This window comes from Giraffa tippelskirchi, chromosome 7 (assembly GCF_054371585.1).
Source record: "Giraffa tippelskirchi isolate mGirTip1 chromosome 7, T2T-mGirTip1v1.2.pri, whole genome shotgun sequence".
Lineage (NCBI taxonomy): Eukaryota > Metazoa > Chordata > Mammalia > Artiodactyla > Giraffidae > Giraffa > Giraffa tippelskirchi.
This window is the reverse complement of record NC_137281.1, coordinates 95622501-95649951: the sequence shown is the minus strand read 5'-3', so window position 1 is coordinate 95649951 and position 27451 is coordinate 95622501. Positions and strand designations below refer to the sequence as shown.

General features: G+C 37.0%; 1 protein-coding gene and 1 pseudogene across 9 annotated transcripts in view; one reads left to right on the top strand and one right to left on the bottom strand.

Moving 5' to 3' along the window:
• Nucleotides 1-27451, top strand: part of MEIS2 (Meis homeobox 2) — a 226410-nt gene that overhangs the window by 122726 nt on the left and 76233 nt on the right. The window lies entirely within an intron of this gene.
• Nucleotides 22056-22131, bottom strand: LOC145516029 (U4 spliceosomal RNA; annotated as a pseudogene).

Here is a 27451-nt window from a genome sequence, read left to right as displayed (position 1 = left end):
GTCATCTTAGACCCTATGAAAAGAAATTTGTACACAGTGGTCACCCAGCAAGCAGTGGATGAAGTGGAATTAGAGTTGCTTGCTCCCCTGTTTAGACCTGGTTCTGAATGCACTTCCCAGTGTGGCCTGTGTTCACTGAAGCTCTGATTACTAGAAATCACTCAAGAAGATAAAGTTCCGGGACGTCCCTGGTGGTCCAGTGATTGAGAATCCACCTTCTAATGCAGGGGATGCAGGTTCAATCTCTCGTGGGGGAACTATGATCCTCGGGGCAACTAACCCCATGTGCCACAACTAAAGAGCCCAAACATTATATAGCCCGTGATCTGCAACTAGAGAAAGCCTGCATGCTGCAACAAAGACCCAGTGCAGCCCCTGAAAGAAGATAAAGATCAGCCAGGTTCTCCTAAATTTTATCTTAAGGAATTAGAGGTAGGGAGTTTCACTCATGAAAGAGTTCTGCTGTGTCAGCTTTTAGAGTAACAGAGTGAGCTTTTATGTATATTAATATTATGAGTTGATATTTATTAATATTATGATTTGACTGGGAGTTAGGCACTGTGCTATTAAGTACTTTATTAAAGGGATTACCTTCTTAAATATGACAACTCTATGACATCTATATTATTCCTTTTATAGGTGAGGGACCCAAGACTTAACCAAGGTCACATGCTAGTTAGTACTTTAGATTGAGAGCTTGAACTTGACTCTATCTGCTGTCAAAATTGGTGCTTTTAAAAACTTTGCTACTACTTAGTTCCCCGTTTCTCCCCATCAACATTTTTTTTTAAAGCTGTATATCAGTGTGTCTCATTTGTTGCTATTTCATGGATTTGATTTAAATCTTTTTCCTTAATATTGCAACCATGAGAAGCCAGGTTTTAAGTAACCATATAAAACATTCTTGAAAATGTGTTTTCCCTCAACTGAATGTTGGTTCTAAAACTGTACTATTGAACTGTTATTCGTATACTTACCATACCTTCTCTACTTGAGTTTTTAAGTTTGGAGGCAGGGGTTGTATTTTTCTCCTCTTTGTATCCCATGCAAGCCTAGGGCTTGCTCATACTAGGTGGTCAATGACAATGAATTAAAATGCGTGTCCCATTGATCATTAAAAACCAAACAAATCAAAATCATACCTTTCTCCAAATCTTCTCATTAGTTATATCAAGCTTGTAAACAATTCAGTCTCGGTCCTCACATCTACTGCTGTCCATGTAGGTTTCTAGGCACATTAACAGAGAGCCCTCTGTCTCCAGCAGCTCTGGTGGGTCACATCATTTGAAAACCTATGTTTCCAAATAACATGCATGTATTAGTATATACGTATGATACCACTGTCATCCACCTTCATTCACGTTCTTTCCTAATGTGTTATAATGTGCTTGGTCTCACACTGGAGAGGCTGTGCATGTGAACATCGTCTCAATTGTGTGCCAGTCGAAACAATAAACAAGCAGTTGGAAATGTAAGAAAGAAATGAAGAAACAGTTGGATTCCCAGCTCCGCCACTCACTAGCTATGCAACCTTAAACACAGAACTTACTCTCTCAGAAGCTCAGTTTCTCTTAGATGGGGCTGGTAATATTCATCTCACAGCATTGTCCGGAAGAGGAGAATGAACGTGTGAGTGTGCAAAGCCTATAGCACATAGTAGGTGTTCAGTAGATTCACAGAATGCTGGGAAGAAAAAAAAAAAATCCTCATTTTTTGTGAACCCACTGCCTTGCCTTAAGAAATTTCATGATTCTGCTTTGGATAAATTTGAGGAACACTGAAACACAGATATGTGATTTTAAAAAACAAGAAAGGAAAAAAGCAATCACAGGTCTTTGGGAGAGTATCTGTACCTGAGCAATGTTAGGAAATAGCTTCAGTTTACTGAAATTCCAACAGCACTCTTCAAGCAGTTCAGCCTGCACTGATTTGAGGAGCACTTTTGTTTGCATAAATAAAACACTAAAAATGTTATTGAGCTATTCCATGGAGGAGCTGCATACCTGGTACTGTAAGACTGTGTTTTCATGCGGTTTTTATTCAAGGCAAAACATAAACCAATGAAAGAAAAACAGAAAGTGATAAGTAACGTGGCTGTATTTTCCACGAACATATGGTAGATGTTTAAAATGAGGTATGTCAGCTATTAATTCCCCAGGTGCTTGCCTGAGTCTCGATAATAAGGTTGTTCTAGGAGAGATCTCCCATCTCTTGATATTTTGATCATTGGGAAAATAGGAAACTGACTCTGTACTTATGAGCATGTGTTACCAGGAACTTTTTTTTTTAAAGTATTTTGCCCTGATTGGCACACAAAAGGTGGCAAGAACAGCTCTGATGGGTGTGTCGATCTTACACTCACTCACTTTCTCACCGGAAAAAAAAATAAAAACCAAACAACAGAAAAGCTGGAGACAAGGAAAAGACTGTTCTGTTCTCAACGGAGCATGGCTTAGGGATTTCACCAGACGACGTAGTTTTTCAGGGCCCTACTGTCCATCTGATTCTTGATTTAGCTACGTTAACCCTTGTTAGTCAAGGCCACAAACCTAAGAATCCAGGAAGTATGAGATGGGGCAAAGGTCAGCCCTAGAGGCCAAGATCTCATTTCAGCATGACCAAATGCATTCTGTTTGGGAAATTGCCGGTTTTTTGTTTCTATTTTTCGTGTTTTTAACTGTTAACATGGCATGTCGGAGCTTTGGAATGATTTAGGGATTTGGGAGAATATAGGAAATCACTGAAGTATTGGTATACAGAAAATGACTTAATTTTTTTGAATATAAACTATTAGATTTTTTTCAGTGTGAATATATTAAAATAAAATATCTGGACTCATTGACCTTCTTGTGATCAACTTCTATGGCTTGATGGAAAGGGAAAAGATGACAAATGAAATACGTAGGAGCTTGGATATCAACACTTAGAATTTTGAAATCTGTTTTTTTTAAATTTCCATATGTTGTTTTTTTTTAAACATAACTCTGTAGAGCTGATATCAGCCCTGATGTAAAAATATTCTAAAATCATAAAGACTGTACATTTCATGGTATAAAACAAGACAAAGGTTCATCTTTAACTGAAATTTTAATGACACTCTCCAACTTTCTAGGAAATGAAAATGTGGCTGATTTGTATTAAGATGATTTCAAAGGCAAAGACAGAAAATGCTCTCAGTTGGAAAAAAAATATTTGAAAAATAATGAGAGGCAAGCTGACATGAAAATATTGCTAAATTAGATGTTTAGAAGTATTTAGTTATAAATGCTGGCCTTCTGTGGTGGCTTAGATTTTGTAAAGAGTCTGCCTGCAATGCAGGAGACCCAGGTTCGATCCCTGGGTCAGGAAGATCCCCTGGAGAAGAGAATGGCAACTCACTCCAGTATTCTTACCTGGAGAATCCCATGGGTGGAGGCTGGCAGGCTGCAGTCCATGGGGTTGCAAAGAGCCAGACATGACTGAGAGATTGATCAATTATAAATGCTAGCAGATATCTATGGACAAGTCACATCATATTTAAGCTAAAAAACATCAATTTTAGAAATTCAGGGATTTATATATCTTACAAATATTTCAAATCAAATATTAGTGCTTTTAAAGTAACAGAAAAACAATGTCTTTAATTTTAAGGGATTTTTTTTTCAATGTAAAGTATAGTTACAGATTTTAGTTTGATGTTTTAATTTCTTATTTAATTAGTATCATGTCAATCATTTTCTCAGGAGAAGGCAATGGCACCCCACTCCAGTACTCTTGCCTGGAAAATCCCATGGACGGAGGAGCCTGGTAGGCTACAGTCCACGGGGTCACTAAGAGTCGGACAACTGAGCGACTTCACTTTCATTTTTCCCTTTCATGCATTGGAGAAGGAAACGGCAACCCACTCCAGTATTCTTGCCTGGAGAATCCCAGGGACGGCGGAGCCTGGTGGGCTGCCGTCTATGGGGTCGCACAGAGTCGGACACGACTGAAGCGACTTAGCAGCAATCATTTTCTCAGCCCTGGCCCCACATGTGAGGTATTCTTATCCTATTTTATAAATGAGCAAAGTGAGGCTCAGAAAGATGAGGTGACTTGCTGATAACCAAGTGAAAATCAAAGTTGAATCTTTTCCTACAGCTCTGTTGGTGTTTATTGGCAAGTACAAGGCATACATGCAAATACAGACTAAATCTAGTAGGTACTTCACTGATTTAAAAGATAGGTCTTATCCTACACAAAGAAATCTTTTCTTGGTGCTAAGCAGTAGAGGCAGTTTCAACAGATTTGTAGATAACAGGAATTGGTTTCAATATTAAGAGTCAGGGAATTCTTATTGTTTTTGTACAAAGAAAACAAGTAGCTCTGTGAATCATCTACAATTGAGTCCTCTAAATTCTTTAGAAAAAAAGAGAGTTTCTTATAAACTTGAATCTTAAACCCTAGAAATATTAAGGTTGTTTGAAAACCCAGAGAGATGGTGGTAGTGAGTAATGTCCTCAGAGCCCCTTAGGGCCATATGGCAACATGACTGAACGAAGGAAAGAACAGGAAGAAGAAAAACTTTTAAAAGGTATGAGACTAATAAATGGATTTTTAAAAATAATTGTGATCAGAAAAAGCACATACAGATGGAGAGAAAAAATAGAGATGCTTTGTGGGTGACCACTATTTGGTCACTTATTCCAAATGGGGAGAAAAATTAATATGCTTCTTTATTATATACCTGGTAAGTGGATAACTCTTCTTCTAAGAGGTTTAACTTCTGAGTCAGCTTGGCCAAGGAAAACAGCCAGGCACAAGCAAAAGATCTAACAAAAGTGATCCTGTGCCATTTTTAAAGGATCTTGTGAGTATCAGAATAGCTCTTTGATAATCCTTCCCACTTCTTCAGGTGGGCCTCACCAACCACAGTTGACTCATTTGGTCCTCTCCATTGAGCTGTGCTTGTACTGATATAGCTGCTGAATTGTTACTTAATTTCGAGCTGCTTAGAAGTGACTTGCAGTTACTCTCATGGGCTTTTTAAGAATCTTAAATCTAACTTGACACTCATTCATTCACTCATTTAATCCACATATATCTATCAAGTCCTTCTTTTATGAATCACCCTCTGTGCTAGGCACTGAAGATACAGTGGTGGATAAAAACATAGATGCAGCTGCTGCCATTGTGGTACTTATAGCCTGGTAAAAAGATAGCTGGAGTAAGTGCCCAGGAGGATAAACCTAGGAAGCTTTGGGAGTATATATTGAGGGAATTGACCTGATCAGAAAGCTCAACATCAGTTAACTTTAGTTCTGAAGTAGGAAGATGTGGGCATTGAGGATGGGGAATAGGTCATAGGGAAAGAAATCAGAAACAGCAGGTGCAAAGGTCCTGTGACAGGAGTGAGAGTTGTGGAGTTATGGAAATGAAAGGGCAGTGTGAATAGAGGGGAGACAACAATCGGAGAATATAGCAACCTGACTCTGGAAGCTTCTGCCAAGATCGTCTGGTGCCTTAAAGGCCATGGTAAACATTTTGATCTTTAGCCTGAGAGTAATGGGGAAGCCCTTGAAGCTTGTCAAGCAGAGGAGTGACATGTTCAGATCAGTCCTTTATAGTGATCATTCTGCCTCCGATACAGAGATCATACTGAAAGAGGGTCCTGGTCAATGCTCAGAAACTAGTTAGGGTATGTCTTTTTCAAAACTCAGTCCTTTTAGTTATACTTCACTTCTTCAGGTCTATGATCTGCCTATTATATCTTATCATAACTTTTCTGTGCCACTAAACTGCAGTCTTCTTTTTAAAACCCTTTTATTTATTGACAACATAAAGAAACATCACAGAAAACTTGCCATCTTGAAAGAAAAAAGCTACATCCTCATTATACCCATACAGTTAGTTTTATGTCCAGATTTTTTTTTTTTTTGCAGTTTCTACATGGTCTTTATTTTGATACTGTAAGGTCTTTATCACATTCCATTGAGATTAAATGGAAATGTATTAACTGTAGTTACCTGTTGCTCCACACTGAAGACATTTAGGTAAGAAGTTTCAACCAAGGATGACAGGATCAGTGAAATGCTGTCCAAATATATTCTTTTTTATATTTTAGCAATAGAAACTAAGATGAGAGAGCATATTCTGCCACTTTCAACCCCAATTATGTGAAAATCCCCCTTTATGGAGAATGTAAAGTCTCCCAAGTATTTGTATTAAGAGTAATGCATGTTGCTTAGGCTGTTAAAGAAATATTGATTTCTGACCCTTAACTGGAATACTCAGCTTTCGTTTGTCTTCTTTTTACATAAATTGTGTATATTGTGTTCCCCTCAGGGAGAACTTAAAAGCATTTTGTGTTATAGAGGTTTTGTTCTAAGATCTTATTGCTTTTGAGATGAATAAATGGCAGTCTTGCTATCACTGGAACAGACCTATTTTTTTCCTATGAAACAAGGCATACAAGTACTACAGGGCTGAATTTGGCCCCAGAACTTCTCCAGTTCCAAGCCAGTTTCTTACGGCCAAATTTAGCTTCCAGCTTTCAGCCGATGAGAAGCTTTGGCATATAGACAATCTAATTTTTGTTCAGCAAAAAATCTCCTTGGATGTTTTAAATATAATTTTAAAATTTGTATTACCAGGTGACGCTTACGCATTTCTTAGGGATTGACTGCAAATGCTTGCTCAGAAAACAACATACCTTAGGGGCACTTTATGCCAGCCTTTGAGGTATTAGAATGAAACGGGTTGGCATCAAAATGTTTCAATATGCTATAGGAAATGAAATATGGCCAAACAGGTTTTTATATTCTGACTATTCCTTTTTCCTTTTTTCCATTACTAGCCAGAGGCAAGTAAATCAACTTTACATCCCCTCCCTATTTTATTTTTAACTACTTCCTAGGAGGTTTCAGGGTTTTTTCTCTTTTTTGGTTATTCTTTGGATAGAACATAAAATGGGAAAATTGCTTTTAAATGTTTCTCGTCTATTTATCTGTTGATGTGATGGTACCTTAAACACATTTAATATTACTAATTAATTTAATTACACATCCTGTAGTTGCATTAACACATATTCTGTTATCTGTTTTAATGTGACGCCATGCACTCCCACAGCTACCTTAACTTAAAGCTTTAATTGCTTTCCCCTAAGCCTCCGCTCATGTTTGATTTATCTGATTTCTTTGTATAAAGATTCTCTAGTTTATGATGTGTACACAAGTCATTAAATTGGTGTTGATGTTTATGCAGTGAACTTACCAACTGGTTACAGCAGACATCCCTTTATGAATTTATGATGGGGCAATAAAGACGAGTGTCAGGAGCCCCTTGTCTGGGTGAGGAATCACTTTCCCTGTGTTGCACTGGGGACAGCAATGTGGACATGTGCTCTAATAGGAAAGGGCAATGTTGAAATCCAGATTTGTCAAACTGGGAACATCTCTAATTTACTGCAGTGAGGGAGAGAGAGAGCATGTGTGTGTGAGAGAGAGAGAGACAGAGAGAAAGGAAAGGGAAAGAGAGAGAGAGGGAGAGGGAAACGTATTTAAATGCTTTCACTTTGAAACAAAACTGTATTACATTCAAGGGTTTCAACCAGGAGCCTATTCTTTGTAAACCTGACCGGGTACATATACAGGTTATTATAGAGTCTGTGTCAATAGTCTAAAATTTATCTGCTATGACAAGTGAAAGAAATACTTGAAGAAGAGGGCTATGTATGGTTTCCTTTTATCTATACATTTTTGTTTGTAAAAAAGACAAATACTCTCAAGTAATACATCATGAGAAGCTGTAGTTTACACTTTTTCATTATGAAGAGATCTTCAAAGTCTATAGGTACGAGTTTAATTTTCTAATTCTTGTGCAGACACAAGACTTCCTGAGAGCGCAAGCATGCTAATTTTAAAACAGTGATACAGATGTTGCTATTATTTATAGGTGTTATAGTAGTGCTTCTTCATGTTCTAGTATGTACTGACTTGATTATCTTTGAGGTTTTTACTTCTCATTAATATTTGCAATTATAAGTCAAAAAAGTCAATTCTTAATTTTCCATATGTACCACGGAGGATTTATCTCAAAGTATTACTTATTTCAGACTATGCTGTATGTGTAACTTTGTCTCCACATAAATGCTACCGCAAATAACCAAAGAACGAAGATAAAATGGAAGAACTCAGAAACATAGGAAAAGCAAGCCAGATAAGGGGGAAAAAAAACACTTTCATTTTTGAAGAAAAGGATGGACGATCAGGGAGGTGGAAAGAAGGAAGGAAGGAAGGTGTTCCAGATGGTTCTGAAATGTGTGCAGCAAAGGAGAAGATTCTCAAATGTCATGTGGTTTTCTGAAGAGACAAAAACAGGACTTCACTGTTGATGACAGAGAAGATAAGCTGGAAGTGAGATAGTGAAATTCATTTTTATCTACATTTCCTCCCAATTCTCACCCTTTGTGCAAGTTCTTTCTCTTCCTACTGAGAAAATTCGGATAATTAAATGCAGTTAAGAGTGCAGACTAAGAAGAAATACAACAGTGTCTAATTAGCAAGGTTGTGCTGATGAGGGGCTAAATTATGTGCTACCACTCACAAGTTAGAATGACAGAAATATCATCGAGTGTTCTTGAACTGCCTCTAGCAAAAACTTAAAGTAGAAAAGGAAGTTCAGGCCAGTTTACATTTCAGGATGAGAAAACAGGGTAAAAAGGACTGGTTTTGATCTGTGGCAGTCATCTATTCAACAGATATATTTTTACTGGGATCTTTTAGTGTAGTGTTCTGAATTAAGCATGTGCAGGATAAAGAGACATGTGAAATATGGTTTCTTTCATTGAAGACCTCACTCTCTTGTTGGGAAGTCAACCCCACCCCCTCTCTCACCCCCTGCCCCAGTATCTATAACACAAGGTAGTACAAGATCTCAAGTACAAGTACTTGAGGAATATAAATGAAGTGTGACTCAGATATCAGCTGATTCCTTTGACCACACAAGTGAGTCTGTTTTAAATCTATACAAACGTGATGTCAAATTCAGCTGCTTCATCAGCTTCCTCAAGAAACCCAACCATATAAGGATCTTTTTCAATTCTCTAGCTTTATTGAAGATTTGTAGTGTCATGGGGAGGTGTCACGTCACACACCACACATGCCACTTGAAAAATACCCATTCTACTCATCTCATCCCCAGGTATTCCCTTTTAACCTTACTCATTTCTCCATCCCTTCTACTGGGCAACTCTCAACACAGCTTGTCAGCCCTTCATTCAACTGAGTAGCTCCCAGCTTTGACAAGAAACTTGGCTGCCACTAGACTCTAGGCTTGGAAAATTCATTTCAACCCCCATTTCCCAGCCCCTAAGCTTATCAAAGATCCTTTTCACTAGAGCTGCTAATTCTTCCTGCAAAGAAATTATTTGCCAGCATCTAAAACATAAAAATTTATTCATATTAGTTTTTTTTGGAAAAAAGAGCAAGAATCACTTCAAAGTGGTGATCAAAGATCTTAAAGAATGGCATATCAATCAGAATAGACTATGTTATGCTGCTTTGACAAATATCACCAAAATCTCAGTGGCTTAACATAATGAGGATTTATCTCTTGGTCACACAGACTCAGCCATGCATTCATTCTACTGTCTGAAGCAACTCTCCTCCACATGCAAGTTTAGCATATATGGTCCTCGCATCTTGTGGCACCTCCATCTCAACAAGTACCCCCATGACTGCAGCAGCAAGAGAGAGGGCCTGGGAAGTTCACATCTGCAAGTGAATTCATCAGCTCCAAAATAGCATAGGTCCCCTCAATCACAGTCATCTGTCTAGAACCAGTCATATGGTCCTGCCCAATTCCTGGGAAAGAGAGACACAGAGGGACTGGGAAACATAGACTTCTGTGTGTATAAAGTGGGAAGAAAGCCCAAAATAATGGTGAACATTTGAAATATCTACAATATGGGAAGATTTTGATGGCAATGATATAGGAATAAAGTGAAAAAAGAAGCCAGTGTGATTTGGTTAGGGCTTTACATGTGTGTTATAGAGTAATGGGATATAAGTTTGGAAAAATGGGTTGAGGCCAGATCGTGAAAGGCCTTTCACTACAGGCCAGAAATCGGTTTTATTGGTGACATGGAGCCATGCAAGTTTTGGGAGGAGTATGGATGACTCATGCTGTATATTGTGCAGATGCTGGTGGTGATTTGTATTGAACTGTAGTCAGATTTAGAGACTTGAAAACCAGTGAAAGATTTTCTTCTAAATCAGCTCAGTATGAAGTAGCACTCAATTTCTGCTATTTCTGGGGAAACACAAAGGACTCTGTACTAACTTATCTCCTACTACATGTCTCAGTTGAAGATACGTTTTGGACCTGCTCTCACCTTATTCTGCTTTCTTGGTGGCTCAGATGGTAAAAAATATTCACCTGCAATGCAGGAGACCCAGGTTCAATCCTTGGGTCAGAAAGATCCCCTGGAGAAGGAAATGGCAACCCATCTAAGTATTCTTGTCTGGGAAATTCCGTGGACAGAGGAGCCTGATGGGCTACAATCCATGGTGTTGCGAGAGTCAGACACGACTTAGTGACTAAACCATCACCATCACTTTATTCACAATTAAAGAACCCATCACTTTTAAGACCAGTTACCAGACAAGATATCAAAAAACCACACATCTGAGAAAACATTTGTATTTGGAAACACCCATGAGGTCCACAAGCATTTTCTATTATTATTGAAGTATACTTGCTTTACAATGTTGTGTTAGTCTCTGCTGTATAATGGAGTGAATCTAGTATATGCTTACCTGTATCCCCTCCCTCGTGAGCCTCCTGCCCACCACCAGCCCCATCCCACCCATGTAGGTCACCACAGAGCACTGAGCTGTGTTCTCTGTGCTATATAGCAAGTTCCCACTAGCTATCTGTTTTATACATAGTAGTATAAATATGTCAATTCTAATCTCCCAATTAATCCCACCTTCTCCTTTCCCCACTTTGTCCACATGTCTGTTCTCTATGTCTGTATCACCATTCCTACCCTAGAAATAGGTTCATCTGTGCCATTTTTCTAGATTCCATATATATGCATTAATATATGATATTTGTTTTCCTCTATCTGACTGACTTCACTCTGTATGACAGACTCTTGGTCCATCCACATCTCTACAAATGACCAAATTTCATTCCTTTTTATGACTGAGTAATATTCCATTGTATATACATACCATGTCTTCTTTATGTATTCATCTGTCACTGGACATTTAAAATGTGTTAAGGTACCAGTAGTTAGGAATCAGTTGTGTTAAGATGACAGGACTGATGTGGAAAATGCCAGTGACCTGGCAGAGCAATGGAAAAAGTGAGGGATTCTGATTGGTGACTCTATTTACCCAATATGAATAAATAAATAGCTGTAGTTTGTTATGTGTTTAATTATTATGTGCCAGACAGCATCTTGGTACTCTGTTCCTTTAAGATGACCTGCAACACCTGGAATGGTCTACACAAGCTGCTTTTCCAGCCCTGTCCTTGCACTTCACCCCTCTCTGTGCTGTAGGACACTGGCCTCCTGCTCTTCCCGCCTCCTAGCTGGCGCTGACCTTCTCTGCTTAGATGTCACCTTCTCAAAATGCTCTCCCTGACCACCCTATATAAAAGATCAATTCCCCCAGTCACTTTCTATCTTGGTATAGAAATAACCTCAATGAAGTTTATTTTTTCATAAAACTTATCACCTTCAGGCAAATTCTATGTTTTTGGTTTAATGCCTATGTCCCCTCTCAGAATGTAAGTTTCATGGGGGTCAGGAATTTGTCTCTTGTTTGTTACTGTATTCCCAGTAGCTGTAACAGTTGCTGGCACTCAAAACTGTTTGTTCAATTAACAAGTGACTTATTTAAGCTTCATGAGACCCCTCTGAGGTAGGCACCATTAAGTTTTGTATTTTATGAGTGGTGAACCTGAGTCCTAGGGTGGTTTGGTAGCATTTTCAAAGTTTCCCAGTTACTAATCCATGAGGCCAAGATTAAACACCAGAACCATCTGATTACACAGTTTGTATATTTTGCCACAGTACTCTGATGATAATCCTATACTCAGATCATGGTAATGGAAAGTTAGCATGAAAATTATTCTTTAAGAATCCAAATATTTCATGTATATGTTTGAATCATTCATCTGACATTAATATATAGTTATTGAAAACATGATAAATATTTCTATATTCATGAGAAAGTAAACTGACCCCCCCACCCCCAAAAAAGTGTCTTGTGGAGCTAATAGAGGGTGATCTTGAAGAGCAAATTTGCTCACATGGGCCAAATGCTTCCTCCTGCAGAGTGGGCTGCCTCCCAAAGAATTAGCCTCTCTTAAAATGAATTATTAACCCCAGTGTCCTGGCCAAATTCCCACTTGGATAGTCTCGGAACTGTTCAAAACTTGGAATCTATTGAAATTAGCCTGGCTTGATTGCAGTCTCTGCATTAATTGTGATATAATAGAGTTTCTCCAGAGATTTGTGCATATATTATTCTAATCTGTATAGAATGGCTTTGTCTCTTAAATTTTTTTAGTTTCTTCTTCCCCTCATGAGATATGGTCTGGATTTCTTTATAATTTTTCCTTTTTTTTGTTTTTTAATTTCACTGCGTGAATAACTGTAAGCTTCTTTCTCCTTGGACTTGCCAAGCCTTTTTTCACTTGAACGCTCCGTCTCTCGGTCGTTATCGCAGTGAGCTGCAGACATTAGCCACAAGAAGCTTCCAGATCCCCAGCTCTCCTACTCAAGTGCACGTGTAGCCTGGGTGGGAGCAAAGTTCACTCAGTGAAATTTTCCTAATTGTCTCTTTCAAATCCCCACTCCTCAAGGATCTTATGTTCTAGTTCTAGGAGTCATATATCCAGTTTTAAGTTTAAAATAACATCTATTTTTAAGTTTTAAATAACATCCATTTTTAAGTTTAAAATAACTGGCCTAATGGTATAATTGTTTAGGACTCCCATACTCATCCTAAATTATGGCTATTAACTTCTTCAGACAACTTTGTTAGATGATTTAGACCATTTATTTGTCTTGGTCATAAGCAAGCTCTATAATGTCACCTAGATGCTAGAAAGGCAGAGAGGTATGAGTTTAATTAAACTACAAAATGTTTTTGCTTATGTGAAATTGAAACAGATACCTTAGAAATGCATTATGTTGCATGGTTTTGATGGTAACTGTAGAGTTCATATAGTTAATTAAAATCTTGCCAGCATCACGTGATTCTTTTCTTTCTATAAGTTGGTCTTTCTTGCCTTGAGTTGGTATAATCAAGTCTTCAGTATAATAGATTATGTTATAATGGGTACTTCAGCAGTGTTTTCATACTGCCAGCTTTCTCTCCAATCTATGTAGAGAGTAAGAATGAAGATTTTGTTGAAAGGCAAAAATTATTCATAGGAAATAGTTGGCCTCATAGATTTTCAGCATAGGGAAAGACATTGAGAACTCAAGGTTTAAGTCCCTGCATTTCATTCTGTCTGGATCACAGACAAATGGTAACTCACTTCTGCTTCCTGCATTCCGTTCTTTACCTTTACCAAGTGCAATGAGACAATGGATGTGAGCCATGTGCACTTCGAACTTCTGCAACTAATATTAGAAAAATGCTTTGAAAATAACAGATGGAAAGAGCTATAAATGCAATCGCTAATGGATTTATGCACCCTCTCTCTCTCTACTCCAATCTATTTCTACCAGTATTTTCCAAAAAATTTCCCAGGGCTCCACCTGAAGTGTGACCTGATGGCACCATAGCACATGTGTTTCCTGAGTTGGCTGAGTGTTTCCAAAACGTATCTACACTTTAAATTCAAATGTTTACCCACTAGGGTTTAAATCATGTAAAGTGTTACTGCCTTAGTGTGACAGCCATATACTTCAGCGTAGACTATTGTTACAAGTTCTGTGGGGCTTTCTACAGGTTTTTCCCCCTTTATCTTAGTCAATATGGGCCTAGAAATGTATCATTCCTTTTTGGAAAAAAAAATCAGATTTTCAGTAGTATAAATAAATTGACAGAGTCTGCTTTTAGATCTGTAACATGCAGAAACTTCCCATTCCCTTGCCATGCGCCTCCTCCCAACTAGGTGGTTCTAACTATGAATGTGACAAGGTAAAAAGCCTAAACACTTACATTTCTCCTGCTTCCCATGTGCACTTGAAATGAGACACTCCATATTTCAGTCTCAAGTCAAGCCCGGAAACGTATTCCTTTATTTACTCACTTAACCAAATGTTTATTGAGCTTGTTCTGCTCTCCCAAGCACTTTTCTAGAAGCTGGATATGCAGCTGTGAAAAAAACACAAAGTGAAAACCCAAGCACTCATTAATAAGTCCATCAGAATGTTTCATTTGGCATTTCTTGTAAACATCTGAACTTGTTCATAAAGAAATGTAGAAGAGCATTAGTCTGCTGAGGGAATTAATCTCTTTGTAAGAACATTATCTTATCAAAGAACTCAATTTAGCAAATAGCAGGCTCCTGAGGTAATTCAACTTATAATATTTATACTTACTGTGAATTGTATTCCCAAATGTCCAAGGAGTTAAAAGAAAGGAATATCTCCAGAGAGTTATTCTAAGTTCAATAACATCATTAGCATTTCAGTCGCTTAAAATTAAAAGGATGAATGTGTTTAGGAGCTTGAGGAAGAGAAAAGAAAGCATATCCAGTCAGGTGTGAAAATACCCATCTCAATTTCTAACAGTTCCTCCATTCCTCCAGACACCAGGATTCTTAAATTTCTAGTCCAAGCTGTTATGGTTGTTTAGTCACTAAGTCTTGTCTGACTCTCTGTGACCCCATGGATTGTACCCACCAGGCTCCTCTGTCCATGGGGTTTCCCAGGCAAGAATACTGGAATAGGTTGCCATATCCTTGTCCAGGGGATCTTCTCGACCTAAGGATCAAACCTGTGTCTCCTGCGTTGGCAAGCAGATTCTTTACCACTAAGCCACCAGGGAAGTCTTCTAGCACAGGACTTGGCATCTATATATCAATGTTTTCAATGTTTGTAGAATTGTACAAACATCACTATGATAAATAATGCACACAGTATTCATTCCTTATAAGAGTATATTCCTGAGTGAGTTAGTACTCAGTTGTGTCCATTTCTTTGCAGACCCATAGACTGTAGCCTGCCAGGCTTCTCTGCCCATGGAATTTTCCAGCCAAGAATACTGGAGTGGGTTGCCATTTCCTACTCCAGGGAATCTTCCCAACCCAGAAATCGAATCTGAGTCTTTTGAGTCTCCTGCGTTGACAACAGATTCTTTACCTCTAGTGCCACCTGAGAAGTCCAGTATGTTCCAGAAGTTCCAGTATGTTTTGAGTCTCCTGCGTTGACAACAGATTCTTTACCTCTAGTGCCACCTGAGAAGTCCAGTATATTTCAAAATTGGCTGGTTAGGTTAGAAAAGATGAAAAAGTGGGGGTTAATACATTTCTTTCTGAATTTCCATCTGAATTTCTTCCCCTTCTATATTTCCTTCACTGTACAAAATTTTTAAACATTCTAACATCTGAATTGAAAAAGTCTTTTCTTTAGTTTCTGCCAGGTTAGAAACATTGATACTAAATGGATACTGATTTGTAAGTGGATCTGTGCAAAGGCGAGTTTGTCAGTCTACTTTCTTTCAATATCCAGATCAAATCCAAGAAATGATCTTATATAAGGGGTTGGAGTCATGAGTTGATGGTGATTTTTGTTCACATTTTTTAATTCTTTGAGATAATTTTTGGCTTCTCCTATTACCTCTCGCTAAAAATGACTCGTATCTTGCTTAAGAAAATGTGCTTATTTAGATAAAAGCATAATCAATACTTTCATGGAATATACATGGAATAATACCTTGGATTTTACTTCATGATTTTCAACTAGAATCTAAAGGCCATTTGTGGTTTATTTCTTGCCATGTGGCAATCCTTAAGTGTTTTGCTAACTTCTTAGAGAACTAAACCCACTCAGCTTATGTTGCATGAGATTATATTTCCAATTAGTCAAATAAGAGTATTTAGATTATTTAAATATTTAAATAAGGCATATGATTCAGTCAGTAACACCTGAGTATTCGAGGTGTTGAATACTTCAAAATACCTTGTTTAAAATGAAAAACTTTATTATTCCCTTATGGTCAATTGGTCAACTCACCTTACTCTGAAATGTCAATGCTTCTTGTATTACGGTAGGATACGGGTCAAACTTGAGTTCATCTGCTAATACAACATACGAGGACTTCCTCGGCAGTCCAGTGTACTTCCAAAGCAGGGAGTGAGAGTTCAATCCTTGATGGGGGACTAAGCTCCTACATGCTGCATGGTGTGGCCAAAGGAAAAAAAAAACTTGCCAAGCACGTATCAGAAATGTCAGAGGGCACTGTCCATCATGCAGAAAAGTCACAAGTAATATGCAAACTAACAGGCACCGACAATCAGAATAGCTTCCCAGGTGGCTCAGTGGTAAAGAATTTGCCTGCTAATGCAGGAGACGTGGGTTCGATCTCTGGGTGAGGAAGGTCTGCTGAAGAAGGCAATGACAACCCATTCCAGTATTCTTGCCTGGGAAATCCCATGGACAGAGGAGCCTGATGGGCTACAGTCCACAGGGTTGCAAAAGAGTCGGACACAACTTAGAGACTAAGCAACAAACAAGCAACAATAATCAGAATGGATGCTCAACTAATTAGAGCAGATGCTGGCCATAGTGCTTCATACCAGTTGAATTCAGCTACATTAAAGATCTGTCCTTTTAAAGTCCAGTTTTTGTAGAGGTAACCCCTTTTAGGGCTTCTTAAATCCTTGTAAGAAATATTTTCATGCAAAAATAGAATTCTTCTAGGAATGTAAAAATATACTATCAATTTCTAATATACAAATCAGAAGTAATAAGAAGTAGCTATTGCTTTCTATAAATCTTATCACTTAATGGATTGGAAAAATATGGCTAGTGCAGTAATTTTAAATATTCATATTTTTAATATGTCCCCTATTATTCCTCTTTCCTTTATCCAAGTTGATAAGCAGCTGCAAACACTTTCTGCTGAGGTCACCTTAGCTCCCCAAGTTAAGAAGAGCTTTTTCTTACTATTTTCTGGTTTGCTATGCAAATTAGAAAGAAAATAGCCACACACTAATATTTAAGTATACTCTAAATATATTCTAGCATATATCCTTATTGTTTTGCATGAAACTTTTAATTTCTGTGTCTGTATTTTCTCTTAGTCCATACATATTGAATTTATTTGGATGTATTTAGCATAGCATTTAATTATCATGGTAAAAGGTTAAATACTTAAAAAAAATTAAAAAGATTAAATACTATCAAATGATTTGTTATTTCAATATTTGATCACTTTTACCTTGAACGAGTAAATGTTTAGTCAAAAGATATTCAGAGTCATAGATATATTTTTAAGTGCATATAGTTTTTCATTTTCTTTGTTTATGACATGGATTAGTGTATGATCTTGTATACATAATTACCAGAAGATACATAGTCATAGGTATGTTCAAAAGACATTTTGAAGGTGTTCTACTTACCGATGAGTTCATTTGCTCTAAATACAAATTAGAAACTCACAAACTGTTTTTTTTTCCCATCTACTTAGAAACACTGTTTAAGTATTTGCATGTTCTAAAGTTTGGGTAGAATAGTAATGGGGCTATTATATGTACATTGGGCTGCTTGTGCTCAGTTGTGTCCGACTCTTTGCGACCCCATAGACTGTATGTAGCCTGTCAGACTCCTCTGTCCATGGAACTTTCCAGGGAGGAATACTGGAGTGGATTGCCATTTTCTTCTCCGGAGATCTTCCCCGAGTCTCCAGTGTATCTTACTTTGGCAGGTGGGTTCATTATCATAGATAAATGTGGCAGTACCTTGTTCTGTCTCCATCTTGATGTAGTTAGCTTTCACTAAACAAACTGCTCTTAAAAAGGGAAGGAAAAATAAATTGATAAGATAAAACTGTGGGGAATTCCAAAATAAATACTGCTAACTGACCTTTTTTGATGGCTCAGTTAGGCGTGTTCTTGTTATGGTACCAATTGATTGCTTTATTTACTAGTATAGCGCATAACTAAAGTAAACAATTGGGTAATATCTTTGGCTTATATTTTTGTAATTCCTAGAGAGACCAGTAATGATCTTTCTCCCATAGTTTTAAAAGTCAGATAAATTCCAAAACATTTGGAGAACATGGAGCTATAATTTTTAAAAGACAAGTTTTTCTTTTAGCTCACTTCCCCTCTTTAAGAGTGTATCTCTAAGTAAATAGTTGTATCCCATGCTCATTTATATGCAAAAAAAGCTCTGTGAATATTAGAAAAAGAAGCCAGTGAGAAACCTCTCAACCAATTTCCTAATGCTAGTGTTTAAAACCTTAGAATTTTTATCTTGGTGAACTGTAAAATCAAAGAATTAACTCTCATTAAGGAGTTCTGTTTCATCATAGCCACTCTGATTAATAACTCTGTAAGATTGTACAAGAAACGCTCAGTCACTACTAAAGTTTTCTTTTTAACTACAGCACTGTGCATCACAAGTCATCAGTTTATAGCTACTTCCTTCTTATGACTTTTTAGCTTATCATTAACCCCATTCTCTTATCCTGTACTCTGAGATGAGCAAAGAAGATAATATCCACAACATTTCCATTGCTTACTCTAGAGATAATAACCTTTTTGAAAAAGAGATAACCCTCAGTTTCTTTAAACAATTTCTTCCTCTTTAAATCCATGTTAGCTTTCTCTTGTCAAGTAAGACTTTCAGTGCATTGTTAAGTAAATCAGACAAAATTATTTATAGCATGGTCCATGCAAATAAAATTGGACTAAATATACTGGAATTGTTTATTATTCCTTGTAAATTTGCTCAATAATTCTTTAATATTTACCCTACAATTTTTTATCCAGACTTTTTTCACATGACTAAGGAGATCTAATGGATTTAAAAAAATATTTTTATTTTTATTTATTTATTTATTTGGCTACGCCAGTTCTTAGTTGCAACATGTGAACTCTTAGTTGCAGCATGTGGGATTTAGTTCCCTGACCAGGGATCGAACCCAGGCCCCTTGCATTGGGAGTATGGAGTCTTAGCCACTAAACCACCAGAGAAGTCCCAAGATTAAGAGCTAAACTAATTTTTTTTTTCTAATTCAGTCTCATATGCCACTGTGTCTGGGCCTGTTCAGTAGGATTGTTGTCATAAGATTAGATACAAGTATCTAAGTGGTCTAGATATTATATATCTTTAAAGCAACTCCTTAGCCTTTTTAACAAGAAGAAATTAAATGTTAGTAAAAAGCCCTATGTACTTAGACTTCCTTTCCATAGTTTCTTAGTGGCACCATCTGAATTTGCCAATTTCTACTTAGTACTCTATGTTATGAAGTTATACTTTTGTTTCAAATAAGAGCTGATTTTTCACTATTTCACTGTTTGACGTGAGTGAGTGGTTGGTATTATCTGCCTTGTTGAGTATCTCTTTCCTTAAATCTCCCTTCTCATTTGCTATCTAGCTTTCACCTCAACCAACTTCCTTTTTTCTCATTTCAAAATAGTATTTTTAGGATGCAAAAAATTCACTTGTTGTGCATTCTCAAATTTGATTAATTCTACATGCACTTATTGATACCTTGGCATGCTAAGCAGTGAACTAGATTCTGGAAATAAAATATGGATAATCAGTCCCTGCTTTCAAGGAACACAGAGTGCAGTAGGAGAAACTGACAAATAAGCAAGTATTTACAATGCAGTGTGGCTAATGAAGAAAAATAGGGTTACATGGGAATATATGGGATACAAGAATTAAGTAATTTACAGGGTAAAATCTGGCTACTGGTATTTGTGATTCCTAGGTAGAAATAAGATGTTCCATAAGAAATGTTCTTTGAGGTTATATAAGTATGAAGTTTGTTCTCTCTGAGGAAGTCAGGGACATCTTTAAAAAAGGAGGAGGCCAGCCAAGTTGGGGCAAGCCACTTCGCTTCACCCTTAGTTTCATTAGACATAAACTGAGAAAGTTTATATTAAATGACTTCTGACTTCTATTCCTAAAACTCTTGAGTCTGTAAGTTTTGTTTTTGCAGTTCACTGAAAAATCTAAATAGCCTAAACCTGTTTTGAAATCTATTTCAACAAATGATCCATAAAATAAATAAGCACGAAATTCAATTTTTTGGAAAAGTAGTCTGGCTGTAGAACTGAGTAGCCCCATAAAATATTAATTTGGTCATAGTGTGGAAATGTGAAATGACTGTTAAATGAGTCAAGGCCTTATTTGTGGCCTTTGGCTCATTTGGTAAGATTACCCATTAGCCATGTAGGCAGCATAACACGCATGGTCAAGCAGCTCATGGGAGCATCCTAACAAATGTTAAATAAAAATTATCTTTCTCTAGCCTTAGGAATATATTGCTGTTATTTTCAAAATAAGACTGCTCAGCTTTAAAATCTCAGTCAATAGGAAAATAATTATATTCGTTGCGCTTAAAATTCTGATTACTATCTGCAAATGTTTTCTAATGTGTTTTTATAATGTGTTTTTATGTTTCTTTGAAAGTTTAGAAGAGGAATGAGTGTAGATGGTTTCTGACCATCATCTAATTTCATTGCTTCTGCCCATATGAACTCCCTTTGTATCACTGCAATACATGTATATGTAACATTTCCCTTTGCAGATGCAAAAAAGTGTTTCTCCTTAGTCCTAAGACACTTTTTCCCTTTGTCCTTCACTTTGGTTTCATGAAAAATTCCTTCTCCATTCTTTGATTTTACCTATATCTTGATAATAATAAATTTAACAACTGTTCTTAAAGTCTCTGTATGATAATCCATCAGGCTTATTCAGTATTCCTTTAGCTTATCTACAAAAGAGCGTGTGCTTTTCTCTTTGCTCGTTTTAATGAGGCCTTCCTACTGTGGCTCTAAATATCAACCAAACATGTTAATCTCTTAGGATCTCGCTATTATTAAAATCTCTCAAACCTTTTCTGAATTTTAAAAGATGTGATTATTATAATTTAATCTGTTTACTTCCACATGAACTCAAATGGAAATGAATCTCTTGCAATAGCCACATTTTCTTCCTCTCAAATATACATCTGACACTAAAAAAAAAAAACAAAAACAACTAGCTAATTTAAATGTGGAATCTGGATTTCTATGACACCAAACATCTGGATGAAAAGTGAAAAATTCAGTAGATGTTTTCAAATATCCAAATATTATGTCGGTAAAACAGTTAAATGACTGAATCTTACCATTTTTATCTGAATTTTTATGCATCATATATATGGCACCGTCAGTCCTTTCTAATAGAAAAGTGTCAGTTTCAGAAATAATGCATTCACAAATATGTACGTATTGAGTACCTATTCTGTAGGAAATATTCTAAGTGCTGTAGAGAGTTCAAGGTTAAAGGCTTAAACCTTGTCCTCAAATGATTTGCAGTCCAGTGAGGGCTATAACACAAGAACACATATATACATAAAAGATAATGTAGAGTGAATAAAAATGGGAGGAGAGAAAGCACTGTGGAATTTTCGGGGAAAATGACTACTCAAGGCTAGGTAAGACTTTCCAGGGAACCTAGTGTTTGGACTGACCTTGATGGACATGCCAGAATCATGGAAATGGAAGGGAATGTTGTAATCACACAACATTTGAAATATACTCTCCTTTAGCACCTTGGAATTTTACTTAAATCCAATAATACTAAATTAGCCAGGTGATTGTAACAATCTTTGTGTCATTTTTCATTATCAAAGCCTTGGGTTTCTGTATGGTTTTTTGTGTCTAAATGTGTTTCTTGGGTATTTTGATTAATTTATGTTTATTTCCCTTAAGAGTTTCAATTTGCCACAAAGAAACATACTGAAATTTGCTCTCTGTATGGTCATTATAAAAATTCTACCTTGTACTTTACTTTTCAAATTAGAAAAAAAGATGTAAAATTTTCACAGTTCCATATACATTGCATGATTAAACCTCTGTCTTCCAAGTTAGGTGATTTTTTTTAATCTATTAGGATCACAACGCTGATCAACTTTTTAATTAGCAATAATCACACCTTGGATAAACCTCATTGGTATAATACTGCCACTGCACAAAGCTGATCAACTTTTTAGAAAATCCCAAATCCTCAAGATTTTTGCCTTGTTCGATCAGAGTCTAGATCTAGGTCAAAGCAAAATGGTTCACCTCTTCTTCTTCCCCCAACCCTGCCTTCCCTCTTTTGCCTCATCGTCATCCTTCTCTTTAAAAGAAAAAATAATCATTTTTAGCTAGAGGGAGATAGGGAGTAAACTGAGAAAATTTCTGATAATCTAAAACATGCCACATGTATAAATTGGCTCAAGTAGCTGAAAGGTAAAGGGTGGCTGGATTTAGATAAAGCTGGATCCAAGGGCAGGAATGTGCATGAATCTATTCTTCAGAGCTTCTGGCTCTGCTTTTGTCTGTGTGGCCTTCACCCTTCATCAGCCTGTCTCCATTTGGTGGCAACAATGGCCTGATGGCAACTGACTTAGTAACCCCAGTGACAAAAGAACACCTTTGACTGACAGTGCTAACTGACTCCCATTAAGCTAAACTTGGCTTCCATCTTCAGAGCAGCCAGGATGATTAGCTATGTTGATTGGCTAAGCCTAGGTCCGTGAGCCACCCCCGAGCACATCTCTGAAGTAAAATCAAGGCACTTTTATCAAGAGAAAGGGGGGAAGTTACTTCAGTGAAAAACTTTAGAGTGGGAAAGCCCTCCACTAAATATCAGGAGAACAGGTGGTTATCCCAGCATTTCCTGTTTCTGTGGCCAAGAGTGTAACACCGTGTGCATCTTGGTTTCCTTATCTACATAAGTTAGGTTGCAGGACAAGGTTCTGTTTAAAGACCTTTTTGCCTCAATATTTTGTGGTTGTGATCTCAAGAACTGGGATGAGGATAAGATACCCAGAAAATGCAGATTTACAAATAGTAACACAAAGCAAGAGATACATCACGTCTCATGTAGAAGTGATTCTGCTAGAAATTTGACCTTAGCTTTGTAGTGGAAGAGCAAAGGCTTTTTACTGCATCCTGAGGTAGTGACAAGAAGCTCAGACAACTTGAGAGGAGAGGAGAAGAGTGTGTATGTGTATAAGAGAAAGAGAGAGAGAGAGAAAGAGAGATAGTGAGGTTCAGAATTAACCATCACAGACTTTATTATTATAAACTCCATAGGTATTTCTTAAGGCATGGAAAGCTTTGTTAACATCCTCATTTGCCATTACAGAGACTAAGTCCCAGTCTTGTTCAAGGCACAGTCTTGTTCAAGGTGGCAGAACTACTGACAAAGTTTAATGAGAACTTAGATCTTTTTTTTCTCGCTCTTTCTAGTGAAAGAGACATTGAGCCAGAGTTGGGAGTTGGGGGAGAAATACAAAAGTTTAGAAAACCTAAGGCTTTACTCTCAGAAAGTTGTACCTAGTCAAAGTGTATAAATAAGATGTGACAATGAAGGGCTAAACACTATAAATGCTAAGTCAATCACTATATGAACTCAGTGGAAAGCAGATTACATCCAGCTATGAGGATGTGATGGTTTTTAAATATCTTGCTTCCGGTTTCATCTTCAGATTTCATTTTGTTATACATTCTAATCATGACATCAGAATTTCTGTTTACTTAAGTTAAATTAATGGTCATTGAATAAGTTTGATATTCCACAAAAATGCATTTATTTATTCAGGAGTTAGATCTTTAGCACCAACTTGTATCAGTTCAGTAAGCCTGGTCCTAGAGCAATAAGTGGTATATACCTATATACCCAATGCAGTTTCATTGTCCCTATTAGAGAAATTGCTTAGAGGGTTTCATCTATGAGCATCATCATCAAACTCAAGGTCACTTGAATTAACCCTATAAAAGAGGTTGTATTTTGGTCGAGGTGGGGGTGGGGTGAGTGGCAAGAGGGGTAAGGATTGAGGAAAAGGAAGTGGTGATCGTAAGACCAGTTTCCAAGTTTTTGCTCAAACTAAGAACCTGCCCAACAAATTACTTGATCATTTGTCTCCATGGCTGTATTACAGCCATTACAGAAGAAACTTGACAAACTGCACGTGGTTCCTTAAAGAACTTATCTAGTAAACTTTATAGACCAGTGAGTCAAACTCATAGGATAGGAAAGTAACCTTAATGATTGATTCTTGACATGCCCTGCTTTTAAAAAATCCAATGAATAACAAAAGAGATATCTAACTGTATAAAAAGTTGAATTAGTGTGTTTTTTTAAAAAAGAAAAATGGAGTGTAGGTGCTTCCCTGGTGGCTCAGTGGTAAGGAATCCACCTGCCAATGCAGGAGACATGGGTTTGATCCCTGGTCTGGGAAGATTCCACATGCCACAGAACAACTAAGCTGGGGTGCCACAACTATTGAGCCTGTGCCCTAGAGCCCGGGAAGCACAACCGTTGAAGCCCAAGCACCCTAGACCTTGTGCTCTGCAACAGCAGAAGCTACCACAATGAGAAGTCTGTGCACTGCAGCAACAAGTAACCCCACTTGTCACAACTAGAGAAAGCCTGCGCAGCAACGAAGACCCAGCACAGCCCAAAATAAATACATAAATAAAATAAAGTTGTCTAAAATGGAGTGTATAAATTAATTACAATAAATTATCATTTTTAAATTAATATTTGATTTTTAAAAATTGTTTGCAGCGGTACAGATGCAGATGATATAGGAGTATAAAAATAGAAAGTAAGTCTGCACCCCAGGCCCTACACAACATGAACCATTATTCAATGTGTGTTTTTACAGATGTTTTTCTTGTATGACAAGCATTGATGTGTGTATTTAATTAATGTATTTATTTAGCTATTTATCTATTTTACAAAAGTTGAAGATACATGTTGTTCTACAGTTTGCTTTTTTCACTCACCTGTATGTGGGGGAAACCTTTTCGTGAGAACTTCACATTTTATTTAACTCTGATCCATTTGATAGTTAATTTATTGTGTACTTTTAATTCATGAGAGGATTAAAAATATCACTTGAAGTTTTCTAAAACATTAGTATAAATCCTTTCAACATGGAATAAAGATTGTGATAAATTTGGACAAAATTTTGTTCCAGTTTGGACAAAATTTTGTTCCAGTTTGAACAAAAATGGACAAGGATTAACCACAAAAGATTATTAAGTGATTTCACCCAAGAACTGTTTCAGTGATAAATTTATATTGTAGATCTATTTGCATGTACTTGATCAACCAGGTTAACCCCACAAAGGAGGAGGAAAAAAAAAAAGGCTAAGGTCAGTATCTGGGATACAGATACATCTCACATTCAAATGAGTCTTTAGAAAAAAGGCAATTAAAAAAAATTTCTATCTACATTGAATCATAAGCCATACATGTCTTATTAACTTTTGAACAGTTGTCAGCTGATATTAAAAATAAGAGAATCTTTGTGAGTCACTTGTATTCAACAGTGGCTTTAAAATTATTTGGGGATGTGAAAAACTTTGACCTATGCTGGTTCTTTCTTGATGAAGGGAATCATCATCATTGCTATTATGTTACAATGTATGTTCTTATGAGTAAGTTGAACCACCTCTGGGCCACTGGATCAATGTGGGTTGGCCCCCATCAGTGAACAGACTAAACTATAGCCTTATTCCAAGAATATGGAAACTGACAACAAATTATTGCTTGTGGTCTACTTCCAGTTTCAAGTGCAAACATACCAAAGTTTATTTTAAATTTGAGCCAGTCAGACATTTAGCAATATACATCAAAGAAGAAGTGAAGGCTTCCCATGTTTATTATTTCAATATGATGTCTGTTCTAATAAAGTAGAAGAATGCATATGACAGACATGTAGTAGAAATTCTCTAGTTCCACAGTTTGGCCTTAAATATATACATATATTTGTAAATTAATCCAAAACACATTGCCATGGTTCCAGTTCCTCTGAAAGCTGATTGTTTTCCATCCCTTTTTTAATTTTAGAAATACAGTGGCCGACTGCCAGAACACTTTCAGATAAACAGTCCACTCCATGTATAAAAGGGGCATAGAATCACAAATGTTCAAAACCACAGAATGTTATTTAAATAAGTTAAAGTTATTATGGTCTTCCCTATTAATTAAAAAAAAAAGCCATCTGTGCAAGGTGAATTTTTGTAAGGTCCCAATTTTTTTTAATGATTGTGGATGGAATTTGCAACTGCTTTCATAAGTGAAAGTACAGTTCAGGGATTCCCAAGATGTAATGCACTATTTATGTAGTTTTGTGGTCATTTGACTAAATTTCTAATAAAACACTGGGAAGAATTCTTATTATTCCATCTGAATGTACAATCCTGCTTGAAGGAACTGACTGTAACTAACTTTACCTTTCTATTCTTCTACCACTTTCACATCCTAAATCTTTATTTCATCTGAACCTTCTCTGTGTATGTGCACATGTATGTGTGTGTGTCTCTGCCTCTGTTTCTTTCACATACACACATACATTACAGCCCACATTTTGTCAGAACTGTCTTTGACAAAAACATCGTAATGGTGAGCAAGACTGAACACACACACCAAAAAAGAAAAAAGAAAAAAAACACTGCATGAGGAAACAGCACACTGGACAACATTACCAATGCAGATCTATACATCCTTGTGATGAGACCTTGTTTTCATTTTCATTTTTGTTATTTGCAGGATTGATTTCCATTGGGCAAATAACCTATAAACCTAGGCTTTCAAAATCTTAGAGGAATAAAAAGTCAAAGGGTGCTCCTCCCTTGAGTTTGGCAGGAAAATACCACGACAAGAAGGATTTGGGGATCTTTTTGGTCATTTTCCCTCCAACCAGTGTTGTCAGTCAATTAAAATTTGTACCCTAGGTCTTTACCAGTTTGAAGCCACTCCCGGCGTCTGTGATGAGCAATCCTTCTTGTGTGTGCAGTCATTCATTATCTCCATTACCAAAAGGAGAATAGAGGACAATTACATTGTTTGGACGAATCAGAGTGTTAGGAGGAGTATTTGTCATGGTGGCAGAGTGCAGCACCTGACAGGCAACGATTGATGGCCAGGAATGAGTGTGAGTGGCCAAAGCTGCCTCATAGGATGCAAATTACTGACTGTGGATTCCAATTTATCCTGTTCATTTTTCTTGCCCGTGCTGAAGACCATTAGTGGTTTTTGAAGCAGTGAAGGGGTCATTACTAATGTGGGTAGGCTCGAAGCAGGAGGGGGAAGGAGGGGAAAAGCCTTCTGTAATTACACAGCTTTCAGGAACAGGCTGGAGGCCCTAGCCAAAAAAATGTCAACACCTCGCAATCAGAAAAATTTATTTTCATTTTATGCTTAACCCATATTAACTCAACATTATCATCTTTCTTTGTTAACATTTGCAGAATATTAAAAGGCTGGCTTCTATATTAATACAAATCTAGTTAACCC